The sequence below is a fragment of the Lethenteron reissneri genome, chromosome 17 (genome assembly GCF_015708825.2).
Source record: "Lethenteron reissneri isolate LAM-NWPU_2019-01 chromosome 17, ASM1570882v1, whole genome shotgun sequence".
NCBI classification, from domain to species: domain Eukaryota; kingdom Metazoa; phylum Chordata; class Hyperoartia; order Petromyzontiformes; family Petromyzontidae; genus Lethenteron; species Lethenteron reissneri.
The window spans coordinates 4040781-4054539 of NC_083795.1; positions in this window are offsets into that span (position 1 = coordinate 4040781).

Genomic DNA, 13759 nt, shown 5'->3' on the forward strand with positions numbered 1-13759 from the left:
GAGTGCACCGGCTCAAAGTTGAGTTTGGCGAGACCGCACGTCCTCTCTCGCTGTTGCGTTACGTTTCTACCTATCCGCCGCCCCCGGCGCATAACGTTCCCACTCCAGCGTCCGGTGTTTTGTTTGATGTTCAAACTGGAAGAAGAAGAATAAGAAAAAAAAGGGCCGCAGGACGAACGAGATTCCTGTTCGCGGGCAGCAGGAGACCTCGTAACGTCGCCTGCTGTCAGGCCACGTCGCCGTCGGTCACGGGGGGCAGCGAGGGGCAGCGGGGGGCAGCGGGGGGCAGCGGAACGCGCGCAAATTTTGTCCAGACTCGGATGCGGGCTCGGGCAAGGCAGGCGAGGCTCGCATCGGCCGCCCGTCTGTCTCTGGTCATTGTCATTCGCCCACCTCCCCCCCCGGCTGGGACGCTGCCGACGGCTGGGTCGCCGATTGCCTCCTGGTCGTAGGCAGAACCGTGGCGTGCTGGGTGGGGGTGGAGGTGGAGGGGGTCACTTTGCTAAAAAAGGGCTCCGGCTTCTGCACCGGGCGTGCCGTATTTGCAAACCAGGTTTAGCCAACATGGCATTGCACCGCGCGTTGAGGAATTAGTCAATCGGCAGGTTGAGTTGTGGAGGGGTAAGATGTGGGTGGTACTGTACTGCGACCTCGTCAAAATACCACGTCGTCAGTTCACGCTTGGGGAAGCCGTTCCGTAAGCAGTGGCTTGAGCAAGCAATTGCAAGACTGTTCCTTTCCCCTATTAAAGATGTGAACAATGTGAGTGCTATAGTTAACGTGTGTCGGGGATTTTAGGTCGAACGTCCAATTTCATCATAAAGAATATAAATATATGAAATGTAAAGTTGATACTCTTTGGTTCTTTCGGTAAAGTCACGTAGGTAGAAAATAAAATAAATCACGACGTTTCGATCGCAACACAAGCGGTCGTCCTCAGGCGGAAAAAATATCATCCAAACGTCGTGAGTTATTTTATTTTATACCTACGTGACTTTACCGAAAGAACCAAAGAGTATGGATTCCTGCAGTCACGAACGCTTCAAATCAAGATTGTAAAGTTGATATGAATCTAGAGTAAATAATGATAAGCGACAGCCCCTTGTAAATATATTCTTGGGTGAAGACCTCCCCCATGTCACTCTTGGTTATGGGGGCTGTTTAACCATACTTCACCACACAGGCAATTAACATTGGTGAAAGGGCCACTCAGACAGGTTTAGATATCACTCGTCGATGATGCTAACCGCAGCAAAGAATCAAACTCAGGGACACAGCTGGACCCCATATTTGGAGTGTGCCTTTTTAAAGAGCAATATCGTTATTTGTGAATGTGTTCATGCCATGCAAAGGCACTACGGAGACCCGCTTGCCATCAACAATCATCTGACACTTCTTAACGGCTTGATTATCTATATTTCACTTCGGAGACTGTCTCGTTTATGTCTTTATCCTATCTAGGTCGATGTTCATATGTTAATTTAGTTGTCTTTCATTGTTTCAATGAATATATTTAGGATAGAATATCAGTTAAGATTAACTTGTGCGAGTCATTTTGCAGTTTTTTTTATTTCAAAGTATGGTACAGTTCTCCTGATGTGCAAATATTACTTTCATTGTGCCCTGTCTGCTTTGCGTAGTGGTGGCAGGGATGATGATTTTGAGCGATGATTACGATGCTCATAGAGTCTCGCAAGAGGCCAATAGTTTATTGAGAGCTCAAGATGTTTTTTTGTGATCCAACATTGCTATGTTGACCACGGAATGACCACGGGTGCAGGAAACAATATTATCGTAATTATAATTTGTTTATTTTAACATTGACTCTTGTGGTGCCTATCATAATTGCCGTACAAAATTGCATTAATCGCTTCGTGAACAACAAAAAAGCTCAAACGTAGGGCATAATGTCCACGCAAATATAGCAAAACGTATCTCAACGATTGAAACATTAATTTGAACGATGCACGTAAACATCATGGGATACGTGGCGTACGTATATAAAAGAAAATATTATTTAAAGCAGTGCTGCAGAGAAGTTGTAATGCGTATAATAAATTCATTTTGCTGGGGAGCATGAGTGAGAGAAAGATCAGGAAAGTGGCGAGAAGGGCATGAGGCGGTTGTTGGCCGTTGTGGGATTTTTTTGAAACGGCACTTTTCGAAGACTGAAAGAGACTCGTGGAACAATAAGGCTTTTTGAGTCGCCATTGTTTAAAGCAGTCATTCTCAACCCTTTTGGACCTGCTGACCACTGTCTCAAAACATTTGTTTTGCGGGACCACAGTGCACCATGGAACAGATTTTTCAAAATGAAAACGACTCCAAATGGTAGCATCTCGATTTAAAGCTTTCATGACTGCAGGGATTCATCTTCTTGGTTCTTTCGGTAAAGTCACGTAGAAGGGAAATAATAAAATAATAAAATAATAAAACATAATAAAATAATTATCACGACGTTTAGACCACAACGCAAGCAGCCGTCCTCAGGTGAAGAGCAGGTCTGTCGGAAAGACAGCGTCTCATTCAGACTCATTCAGACGCTGTCTTTCCGACAGACATGTTCTTCGCCTGAGGACGGCTGCTTGCGTTGTGGCCGAAACGTCGTGAGAATTATTTTATTATGTTTAATTATTTTATTATTTTATTATTTCCCTTCTACGTGACTTTACCGAAAGAACCAAGAAGATGGTAGCATCTACGACAGTCCCACACGGATCGCTTCCCACGGCCTAATGGAGCACTGGGCGGACCGTGGATCACAGGTTGAGAACCGCTGGTCTAAAAGTTGAGTCAGGCCTCCTGTCTGACTCGGGTTGCCACCTCTAAGGTATAAAAACCAGGACAAGTCACGGGAATACAAATACAGTGAAAATACCAGCCGATAGGAGAACTGCGTCTAAACAAGTGGAGCCTGTTCTCCTACAACGCGGTTAGTTATATTCCTGAAGAACACCGCGTTCTAATAAAATATATTTATAATATATGGGATAAAGCACAGTCCGCGATAACACGTGAGATGCGCATGCAGGCTGAACAAAGTCTGAGGTGCGTGAGTAGCAGCATCTTGAACCATCCGGCAGCGATGCTACGCCGTGGCAGCCGAAGTAAACCACGTGCTCCTACCCGCGCGACGTAGTTCCGTTCGCTCGATCGCGTTACATCAAATTCGTAATCCGCATTATCAAAATGTTGTTCCCGTGTTCATTCATCATCGCGTGATATCCAATTCGCGTTATGAAAACAACACGTGGCGTCATAGGAGAAATTATTGTGCCGTAAGCATACTGCCCTGAGTGGTGTATTCTTACACAGCTGACTAAAATATGGAAGACTTAGATATTTCCCAGGACAGCATCTTCGAAAAGAGGACAATCCCAGGAAAAAAAAAATCACGACAGGTGATAAGCACCGTATGTCCTTTCGTTACAACCTGATGTTGTCCATCAAGCACTTTTGAAAATGTGTATCGACTCCACTTTGTCGACGCTATAATGGCTCTCTTCTCTAATCATCACGCAACCTCAAAATCAATTAATCAGCTCCTACGCCTGGTTGGATTTGAGGCAGGGCAGTACCTTCAATCCATCCTGTCCTTTGCGCAGGTTTTGGCCTCGTTCCAGTTGGATCCATCGCGTCAAGGTCTTTTGCACCGCTCTTGAGAGCCACGTTTCGCTGAGTGTGGTATCTGCTCTCTTGCTTTCTTTACGATTCTGTGCCTATTTTGCATTTGACGATTCGCCCCCTCCTGGGAGTTCAACAATTGTGACGATTTTGGGGTCGTTTCTACATCATCACCGTACGAACTCCGCATCCTCGCTGCAGTGGCTTTCGGCTGGCCATCGAACAAAGACGGTCACTGGGTCGAGCGCTTTCCGACGCGCCTCTGCGGAAGTTTGTGAAGCTCTTTGCGTCTGATATTAGGAAGCCACTGGAAGTTATGCACTTTAAAATAAAGATTGAAAACTCAATGATAAAAATATGCTGTTTGTGTTTAGTTTGTTGTCCTTCCCCCACACCTCCGATTGGCACGGTTGGCTAGTTGCGGCGTGGAAGAAGTTCAACATACATACATGTCGTTTATCTTGTTTTGTCTCAATTGCACGCTTTGTGTCTTTTTCAATAAACTTCAAGTTCATGTTGCGCAACCCGGGAGAGATCCCCAGAGACCAGAGATGAGTCCCATTTACAAGCGTGTGACCTGGGTCACCAGAACATTCCAATCGCAAGGCAAATTCAAATAAAAGGACAGCAATGAAGTGGAAACCAGAACAACAACTAAAAGTACTGTGCAATATGTTCGATTCGTCATGCGGTGCAAACATAAATGCACGTTAAATCAAAGCTAAATATTTAACATTTCCTGCAACACAAATCGGCTCGGGCAGATCACTTCCGGATTGATCAAAGTGCAAATTTACAAAACGAAGCCCCACAAATATTAAACAGGTATAGGTTGAATAATTAGCCTGTCATTTGCATATGCGTATAATTGTAACTAGCACACAATGCCAATGATAATGTATATTAAATACTGGAACCTTAAGTCATCTGTTTCCATAAACTAAAATTAATCCAGGTATCGGGAAAGTTCGAATTTAATAGAATCAGCAGATCGTTAAATACTAATCTACTCTGTGGATGTGATTTTTTTTTTTAAACCCAGATCATTCTTTCCTTTCTAATGATGACATCAAATCCAGTTTGGCCTGTCTCCCATTCTCAAATTCAGAATATTATAAGGTAGTTACAGGGACTGGAACTTGAGAACTACTGATTTGGATTAGGTCACTCTTTTATTGTTGTCGTAGTCAAATGAAGAGACATTTCTTTTTTCATTTCATCTTGTCAGGCTCTCAAGGTCAACCGCAGCGTTGGCCGACATTCTCCCAACAGCAGATAATGTAAAGGTGCAGTCGTGCAATTACTTGCTCAGGACACCGTTGGCAGAGGGAGCTCTAGAAAGAGCCCGTGTACAGCAGTGGGCATTTCGTCTCCTCTTCCACTGGCCAGACATATAGGAAGAGTTGAGAGTACCCACACGTGTTTCCCACCAAACACGACCTGCCGATGGACTTACTGAAGGTGGACCCATTTTTTTTTTATTGCTGGGTGGACAGAGGCGGAGGGATTCAAGAAACCTGGCCCATCATTTAACTGCCACTCCGGGAGATGGAATCGAATCTACATCCCTCTGGATTGCAGGTCCAGTGTGCTAATAATTACACCGTGTCAGCATCCTTATAAATGACTGGATAATTAATCAGCGTTTCCATAACAAAGGCAGAGCTGTCCAGTCAAGAAAAGTGTACAAAGCCCGCGGCAAATATTTGCTACGGCCCTCCAGGTGCTTTGTGGCGTCCGCTCATTCTGACAGCTGGCTTTGTGAATGTTGTCCGTGCAAATGCCTTCATATCAGTCGGCAAACGCGAAACGAAAAACCTCCTCATGCGGCCAGCCCATTCTAAATATGCAGAAGACCGGGTATCTGCACTGTGCTAGAGTTCAGCATGTTTTTTTTGGCTTTGACGGAATAGGTCTTTACAATGAAAACAATTGAAAGTTGCAGACTTGGTTGATATTTAGAGGCGAAATGGAAAAATGAAAATAAAAAAACTATTATTTTCATTTCCGTCATCACAGCTGCTGTTTCAGTATGACTCATATGAATGATCAAAATCTTAGCAGGGCATATTTTGAAATGCTCTTCCTTTAAATGTCTTAAATCCAGGTGTGTGGCCATAGTGAGGCTGAAAACATCTCCATGTACGCCATACATACCAGCCCAATTGACCAAAGGCTTAATTTTGCAAAGTGCACATGACAGATGTGGATACCCCAAATCAGGGCGAGTGTTTTTTTTTTTGCACAACCATCCATCATTCAATTAATGTACTAGACCCACTTGCCTTGGGAACTCTGGATGACCCAGTCTGGCCTTCGGGGCAGGAACGTCATTTTGTAAATGAGCAAACCACTGCGAAATGGAGACACCTACAGATATTTCCCACTCTCCGTTACAGCATTGCTTTCCCACTTACAACGGCCTCCAATTGTCGCACCTGTCGGACGGAATTTGGAATAGCCGGAGCAGATCACAGAGGGCTACCCCCAACAAAATTGAATCCCAGACCTAGTCCAGACACCAGACTTCTTTCTTCTCCTTCCAAATGTGGTTGCTGTTTAACAGGTATTCCTGCCTTGTTGCTAAAAAAGCAGCGGCCACAAGCTCAAGGAAACCCAAAACATGCCTCGAATGTGTTTGGCCCCTCACCTCCGTGCGGACTCTGCGAGAACAGCAGGAATGTGCTAACAGAGTCAAAATTAATCTAACCAGACAGCTGTCAGCCTGGAATTCCTAAACGTTGCGCATGGTCTCCAGGTTTTTTTTTTTGCTTTCTGTTAATGAGCGGCGAAGAATTTCAACAAACAAAGCGGCTCCTTTGCGCGGTGGAAAAAAATTAGACTTCGCGAGCATGATTCTGCTCACAGTCTGTAAATTGCTACGTGACAAAGCCATTTTCTTACTAGCCAAGTGTAATGGTAATTGCTTGGATTGAGAAGAAGGGGCATTGAGTTGCCCGTGTAAATGCTACCTTGCCTCTCTGCCTCTCGCGCACATTCCAGAGGAGGTTACCAATCCCCTGTAATCACGCTGAGAGGTTGAGAGACACTGAGGCCCATTGTTGGGCCTGCTAACTTAACTTGGAGCTAGAATCAAGGCCCGCATGCACAAAGGGTTGAGCATGTTTGTTTATCTTTGGTAGGTTTGGGAATTGGAGTCTTATTATTGTTGCTATGCTTGTTTTTTTTATAATGCCGAAGAGAAAGAAAAAAATATTTATTTTATTTTCCTACTCGGCCCCAAACCAAACGGGATGCCCACCCAGCTCGCGAGATTCCTCCGCGGAATCGAAAACACAAACAGCACAATTACAGCGGCAAGCCTCGTGGCCTCTAATGGCGGGCGCTTTTGATCTGAATATGCTTTCTAGAAAAAAAATAGAGTCCCCGAAGAGTCGTGGAATTCAAGTCCCGGGGCTTATCGCTGCTCGTACACAGGCTGGTTTCCTCTCTCTCGCGTCTCTCCCTCGCTCTCGGAGCTGCGAGACAACGAGACGAGATCTTGTAAAGAAAATGTTGACGACGCTCCCTGTTGTCCGATGTCGCACCCTTTCCTCGGCGATAAAGTGGCCACTGGATACAAGTGGGAGTTAAATCTATGCAGGTCTCATGCTTTTTAACTATACATATAAATTTATTTCAAATGGCAATAAAGGACGATGCTTTATGGTGGCAACACTGCCGCTGTGTATCACTTGAAATGTTATTGTGCACACGATCTGGAGAGGTGACGAACATTTGTTTTCACTTTGTGTAAATTGCAATGCCGAAATGCTGCCAAAGAGATGCGCAGAACACTTCCAAAACAGCACGCGATTGAGCAGGAGATTAAAAGGGGAATACAGAACGGCTCATACGACATGCGGGCATTGTCACACACTCTATCTCGGCATGGTAAGGAGTGGTGGCACAGTGGTAGACACCCTGGCCTTTGAACCCCAGCGAGACAAGTTTGATTCCTGGCCATGACTCACATCAGTGGGGGAAGACTTGAGAAGCAGTGACGTGGAGTTTCCCCTTTACCAACCCACACTGAGATGAAGTACGATCAATCAATCCCCAAGATTGATACCAGCCAGGAGACATCTTCATCCAGCAGTAGATCAACAAAGGGTCGTACACGTTATGGGAAACAAGCAAAAACATTGTGTGTGTGCATGTGTTAATCGCATAAACTGTGACTTTTATCTAATGTCACGAAGCATTTTAGTTGTGCAAACGTTTGTTGATAATTTACTCCAGCAACAATGCACTGTGCATGCCTTTAAGGCTTTATTAGACTTTAGCAGCAGAACAAGACACATTGTCTTCTTGGGGCTTCGGTCTATTTCAAAGCGGTACACTAGACAGGGGAAAAGCGTAGAACACTGAGCGAGGGGGAAATACTTCGACTTTCACATCGGGCAACGGAGTTCTGATGAAAGGCTTTTTGTCAGGCAAAACGTTTACTTTTATATGTTTTCCTTTCTGGATGTAATTTTCACTGCGATACCGTGGCCGCATATTGCGTAAACACAGACGTGTTTTTCATCGAACGTGCGTTCATATTACGTGGAATATATATTTTTTATGGCTGTAGGATTTCAGCTTTTTCTCAGTAGCGAGAGAGAGGGGAGACACGTTCACTACGCCACCATAAATGCCCAGCTTACGAAGGCCACCTCGTGAAAAATCAACACCGCCATGAAGGCTGCGTTATAACGCCACAGCACAGGCGGATCTTTCACGACGTGAGCTCGTGGAAAGTCAAACCGGTGCCCTCATGACGTCAGGCCGAACTCGTGTTCGGCACACAGCGAGGTGAAGTCAGATGGCGACGTCGTTGATTCACGCCTACCTCATTGCGTTTTCTCTCGACGTTGCACAATATTCCACAGCGGTGATCACACATGGGCACGAACAACGTCGTCTTTTTTGTTGATGTTCCCTTTCGTCACCTCATTTGCTCCCGCAAATGAAGGCATCGCTGAAAGTGTGACCCAGTTTTGCATCGGAAATTTTCAATTCTTGTTCATGCACCAGAGCTGAGCGTAAGGTACTGGCGCATGCCCAACTCCATAAAAAAAACTGACGATTTCAATCCAGCTAGCTGTCTGTTAGAGCAAAAAAAAATATTAAACAAAATGCAGCTCTCTTAAAACTCACACGGAGTAACCTTTTGCCACTACATACACTCAATGCACTGATGTCATTACTGAGTGCTGCTGCTGCCGAGCTGTGTGTATCTTGGAAAGAGCATGCAAGTCTAAATATTAACAGAGTGAAAGTCAGTTTGTTCTGCAAGTGTGTGCGTGCCCAGTGTGAGATAATTGACTTTAATATAGCTACGACAGAATATGACATATTCTCTCGGAGTTACATCGCTACGTACCCTGAAGGGTTGGTCAAAAACATGACACACAGTGGAATTAACCCAATAAAGTTTAATATATAATTTTATGACACTGTAACTGAGTGATGTAATATAGAACATACTGGAAAGTAAATAAAAGCGAGCATTTTGACTAACTGTATTATTCTCTTGACCGATGTTCACTCTGTTACCGGCGCAGTGTGGCCTACGTTCCCCTCGATTATCCATCTGCTAATCTATCGGTATTAAGCAGAGTGTAGCAAAAATGTAACGGGGTGGGGGAGGGGGCGAGGAAACCCAGGGACTTTCAGCCAACATTACGGTGCAATTTATCAAGTTAAACGTCAATGCCGCTTGATTAACTGCCTTATAAATGCTACCCGCTTCGGTGAAATACTTTGGCTGCTGTGTACTGTGGTCCAAAAACGCAAAGGCGGGGGGAGTTGGGGCTGGCAGGTGCAGCGGTGGTCCCAGGTGAGATAAGGCCTCGCCTGGCTTGTGCTCTCAATCTGGGCCCCCTTCGTGGGGCACGGAAGACCGTGGGCTCAGCCGAGATCAGCGAGCTCCGTTGGAGATGCTGTGCCCCAAGGGTGGAACGTCGACCCGGTAACGTGGCAGCAGCTGGCACTTGAAGCGTTCATCTTTGAGAGCTCGAGTCCATCAAGGAGGTCGGGGGGGGCGGGGGGGTTCGGCACTTTGGGTCACCAAAAACGCCGTCGAGAAACTGACAAACGGGCACGACGGAAAGAACGCAGCACCCAAGCCAGACGGGACACTCAAAGATTCCAAACTATCAATGGTGACATCAGATGTTGTCACTGTAATAAGATATGTGTGGTTCCAGGATTGGCCTTCTCAGCCACCCGCGTAACTACAGACTCTGACTATCATCGCTGTCCATGGACGATCATCATACTCGAACTCGGCAGATGCCAGATGATTATGAACTGTACAACGATTCATCGTATATAGTAATTTTTTCACGCTAACAATCCATGGAATTGTGTGCGTGAGAACTCTCTTACTTATATGGTTTGCACGCGTTTGGGGTTACCGTGGTGTAATGGGTGGCACACTGGACTTGCAATCCCAGCAGTCGCTGGTTCGATTCGATCTCCCGGTGTGGCAGTCCAACTGTCAGCAAGATTATTAATCGCGCCGCCTCTGTTCACCGAGCAATATGATTAAGCACATCGCAGTCAATCGGCAGGTCTGCGTGCGGTGGGGGCAAAGTTTGGGCCTCCTCTTCTGAGATGTCTGGCCAGCGTGGACGAGGAGCAGGCCAACATACCCTCGATAAGGGCTCTCCAGAGCTACCTTTAGTCGAGGTCCTTCCTCCAGCAGTGGCGTGAGAAAGTTGCAGGGCTGCACCTTTGCCACCGTTGTTGCCTATGGCTGGCATCTGATGGGTCCTGGTGGCCCCTGATGCCACCACAATTAGAAGAGAGAAAAACGCCCCCCCCCCCCCTCCCCAGTATTGATTATTGAGTTGAATCGTGACTCGCAGCCGTGAGAATTCTTTAACATGCCAGTAGAGGTAAATCATTAGAGGCATACTGTGTACAACTAAGAATGTCCCCTCGTGAACCAACTTCCTGCCTTGGGTGGGTGTCTGGGGCCCTCGCCAGGAGTCCTGAGATGGCAAAGCTCGCAAATGAGTCAATGAATCAGCAATTATGTTACTTATTCATTGTCCCCCTAACCTTGATATTGGTAAATTAATTACCAGTCTTCTGTTTTGTCCAAAGTAAAAAAGCTAATTTGCACTTAGAGTGTGAAGGCGGGGTTATGTGATTTCCTGTAGACTTGCTGCAAGGATGTTTACCCTGAAGTAACATCAGCATTGTCATCAAAACTTTACCAGCAATGCCATACAGGACAATGACTTATTATGAAATGCACGATGTTGACATCTATTCTATGGGTTCATACAACGATAATAGAAAATAAACAGCTATAATTATTGTGATAAACTGTATTGCAGAATGGAAAAAGATTTGAATTTGTTTCAATTTTTCCTTCAGTAGTAAATCGTGCTTCAACCTGGAGGGATATTTGAAGCCTTTGAAAAGGTCACCTATTTTAAAACCCAAAGGGGGTGCACTTATGTGTTCACAGGTTGAACTTAAACGGTTTTAGACCGTTTGGAAAAAATGTAAACTCTGATTCACAAATGTTAAAAACCCGTTTCCTGATATGTTATGCATTTCTTGTTCCGACTTTCTTTATTAGTGCACATTTTTATTCTGGACTTTTAAGGTTGAGCCATGACTAATTTAAACATAATAATCATGGAAAAATCAATAACGGTAGCAATATTACAAATCGTACTCTTGTTCATTGTAGCTGAAAGGTAAATAAATTTACTATAAACAACTCTAATATATATAATTGTTAAAACACATGAGAACAAGAGTCCTATTGAAAGCCCCGTTCACTCAACCCGCACTTTTTAAAAAAAAAAGCGTTGCCATTATTCAAATGACTGCGAAAGTTCTTGAGAAAAAAGACACACATCTGGGTTCCTTGTATTTTTTGACTTACCACTATACAAATAAAGAGTCGGTTTCCACTAGGCCACGATCGGAGCTGGCATCAAACAAAGGTGTTGGTTAAATTTCGATTTAAAGCTTTCGTGACTGCAGGGATTCATCTTCTTGGTTCTTTCGGTCAAGTCACGTAGAATGGAAATAATAAAACATAATAAAATAATTCTCACGACGTTTCGGCCACAACGCAAGCAGCCGTCCTCAGGTGAAGACCAGGTCTGTCGGGGAGACAGCATCTGTCCTCAGGTGAAGACCAGGTCTGTCGGGGAGAGGACGGCTGCTTGCGTTGTGGCCGAAACGTCGTGATACTTATTTTATAATGTTTTATTTTATTATTTTATTATTTACATTCTACGTGACTTTACCGAAAGAACCAAGAAGAAAAAAAAAGGTGTTGGTGGGTGGCATTGGAGTGGTAGTGGGTGGTGGGATGCGGGCGTGGCGAGCATTGGATGGGGATGCCTCGCTCTTCGGTCGCAAATGTCCAAGGGTAAAAGCCCATACTCTTAGTTCTTTTGGTAAAGTCACGTAGGTAAAAAATGAAATTAAAATTAATAAAAAATAAACGTCGTGATCTTATTGTTTTATTTTTTATTAATTTTAATTTCATTTTTTACCTACGTGACTTTACCGAAAGAGCTAAGAGTATGAATCCTTGCGGTCACGAAAGCTTCAAATCTAGAAGGTAAAAGCCCAGCCAGTGGCTCCTGCCTGGCACCAGGGCTAATTAACTTGGCTTCAGCTAATGGGTCGAGCGGGGAGTCTGCTTACCCTTCCTGCCACGTGAGAGGGAACAAGTATAACCCGTAAAAACAAAGTTTTTCACTATAAATCCTATATATGCGTGGCGGCTAGAGTTCTCTCGTCCTCTGGCTTCAGATGGCTGCCACCTATGGGTCAGATGATTGCATGGCAGCATTACGCAATTGGTAATTAAATATAATATTTTTGTCCTAAAAAGTGTAAATTTTTGGAATTTTTTTTTCACGAACATTAATTGTCACGCACAACGAGTCTGTGTGGAAAATGTCAGCTCGATTGGATCACAGGAAGTGGGTTAAAAAACGACCGAAAGATTTGCACGGTCCTAAGCAAGCAAGCAAGTGAACTTAATCTAAAGGATTTAAAAAGGAGAGGCTACTTCGGCCAAACCTGCCGAGCAGTGAGCGCGCCGGGGCCTCCTGCACAGGACGCACTCAAGAGTGTGAACTCAGCCCTGGCCCAGCTTTTGTGTGGTCAACATTAATCCAGATGCTCCCCTTCTTCACGTTAAGCTCTCAGACATTTTTTTTTCTTATATTTAGCTTTTAAGAAGCGGGCGAATGATAAGCCCTGTTGTTTACATTGATTGTGAATGTTTAACTTTGCGGCGTGTTTCTCTCCGGTACAAATTAACTAATGCGTGTGGATTTGAAATAGATGGTGACGTGAAATTGATTGTAGTGGGGGTGGGGTTGGGGTGGGGCGGGCGGGGGAAGTTGCGTGGAAGATAAAAGGTGGAGCAGTGGTCGCAGTGGTTCGTGCACTCCTCTCTGAGTTTGATTCCCGACCACGGCTATCGTCAGCGGTTATTGATTCCGGCACCGATCCTAGGTGGTCCCTGACCCTTCACCAGCCCGCACTGACGAGCAGGGTGAAGTATGGTCAAACAACCCCCATGGCCAAGAAAGTGTGGGGTGGCTTTCATCCAGCAGTGGAGCGATAAAGGGGTGTATATTAGTAATGTTAAATTATCACGTGCAGCTAATGCATGTCGAGTAACGTTGAAGCAAAGTGCAGATAATTTTCACTCGTGTAGTTTTCTTGGAAATCCAATGTGCGTGTATTTTTTTGAAGTCACATTCTTTTCAAGGAAAACCTTGGCTTTCGCCTCCAACACGGTTTACACACTGATCACAAAATCACTCAGCCGCCGCAGCAGCAGCAGCAGCAGCTCTTTATCTGATTAAATTCTTCGTATTTACGGTGTAACTTCATTCCTGGGCGATGTTATCTGAAGCATGTCCAACACTTTACCCGTACGAACATCCTCGAGCCAACAAACTCATTTGGCTACGACGAGGCCTCCTGCAAACAGGAGAAATTGTGCGCAGTGGTGCTTCATACTTTGTTAGACGTTTAATTGAATTTAATCTCAAAATGTATTGTGTAAATGTCGTGGGTTTACTCTCCAACGCACCGGTGTGCTGAAGTAGTAACTAATTTGCCACGTTTTGTTTCCGTGACAAATAGG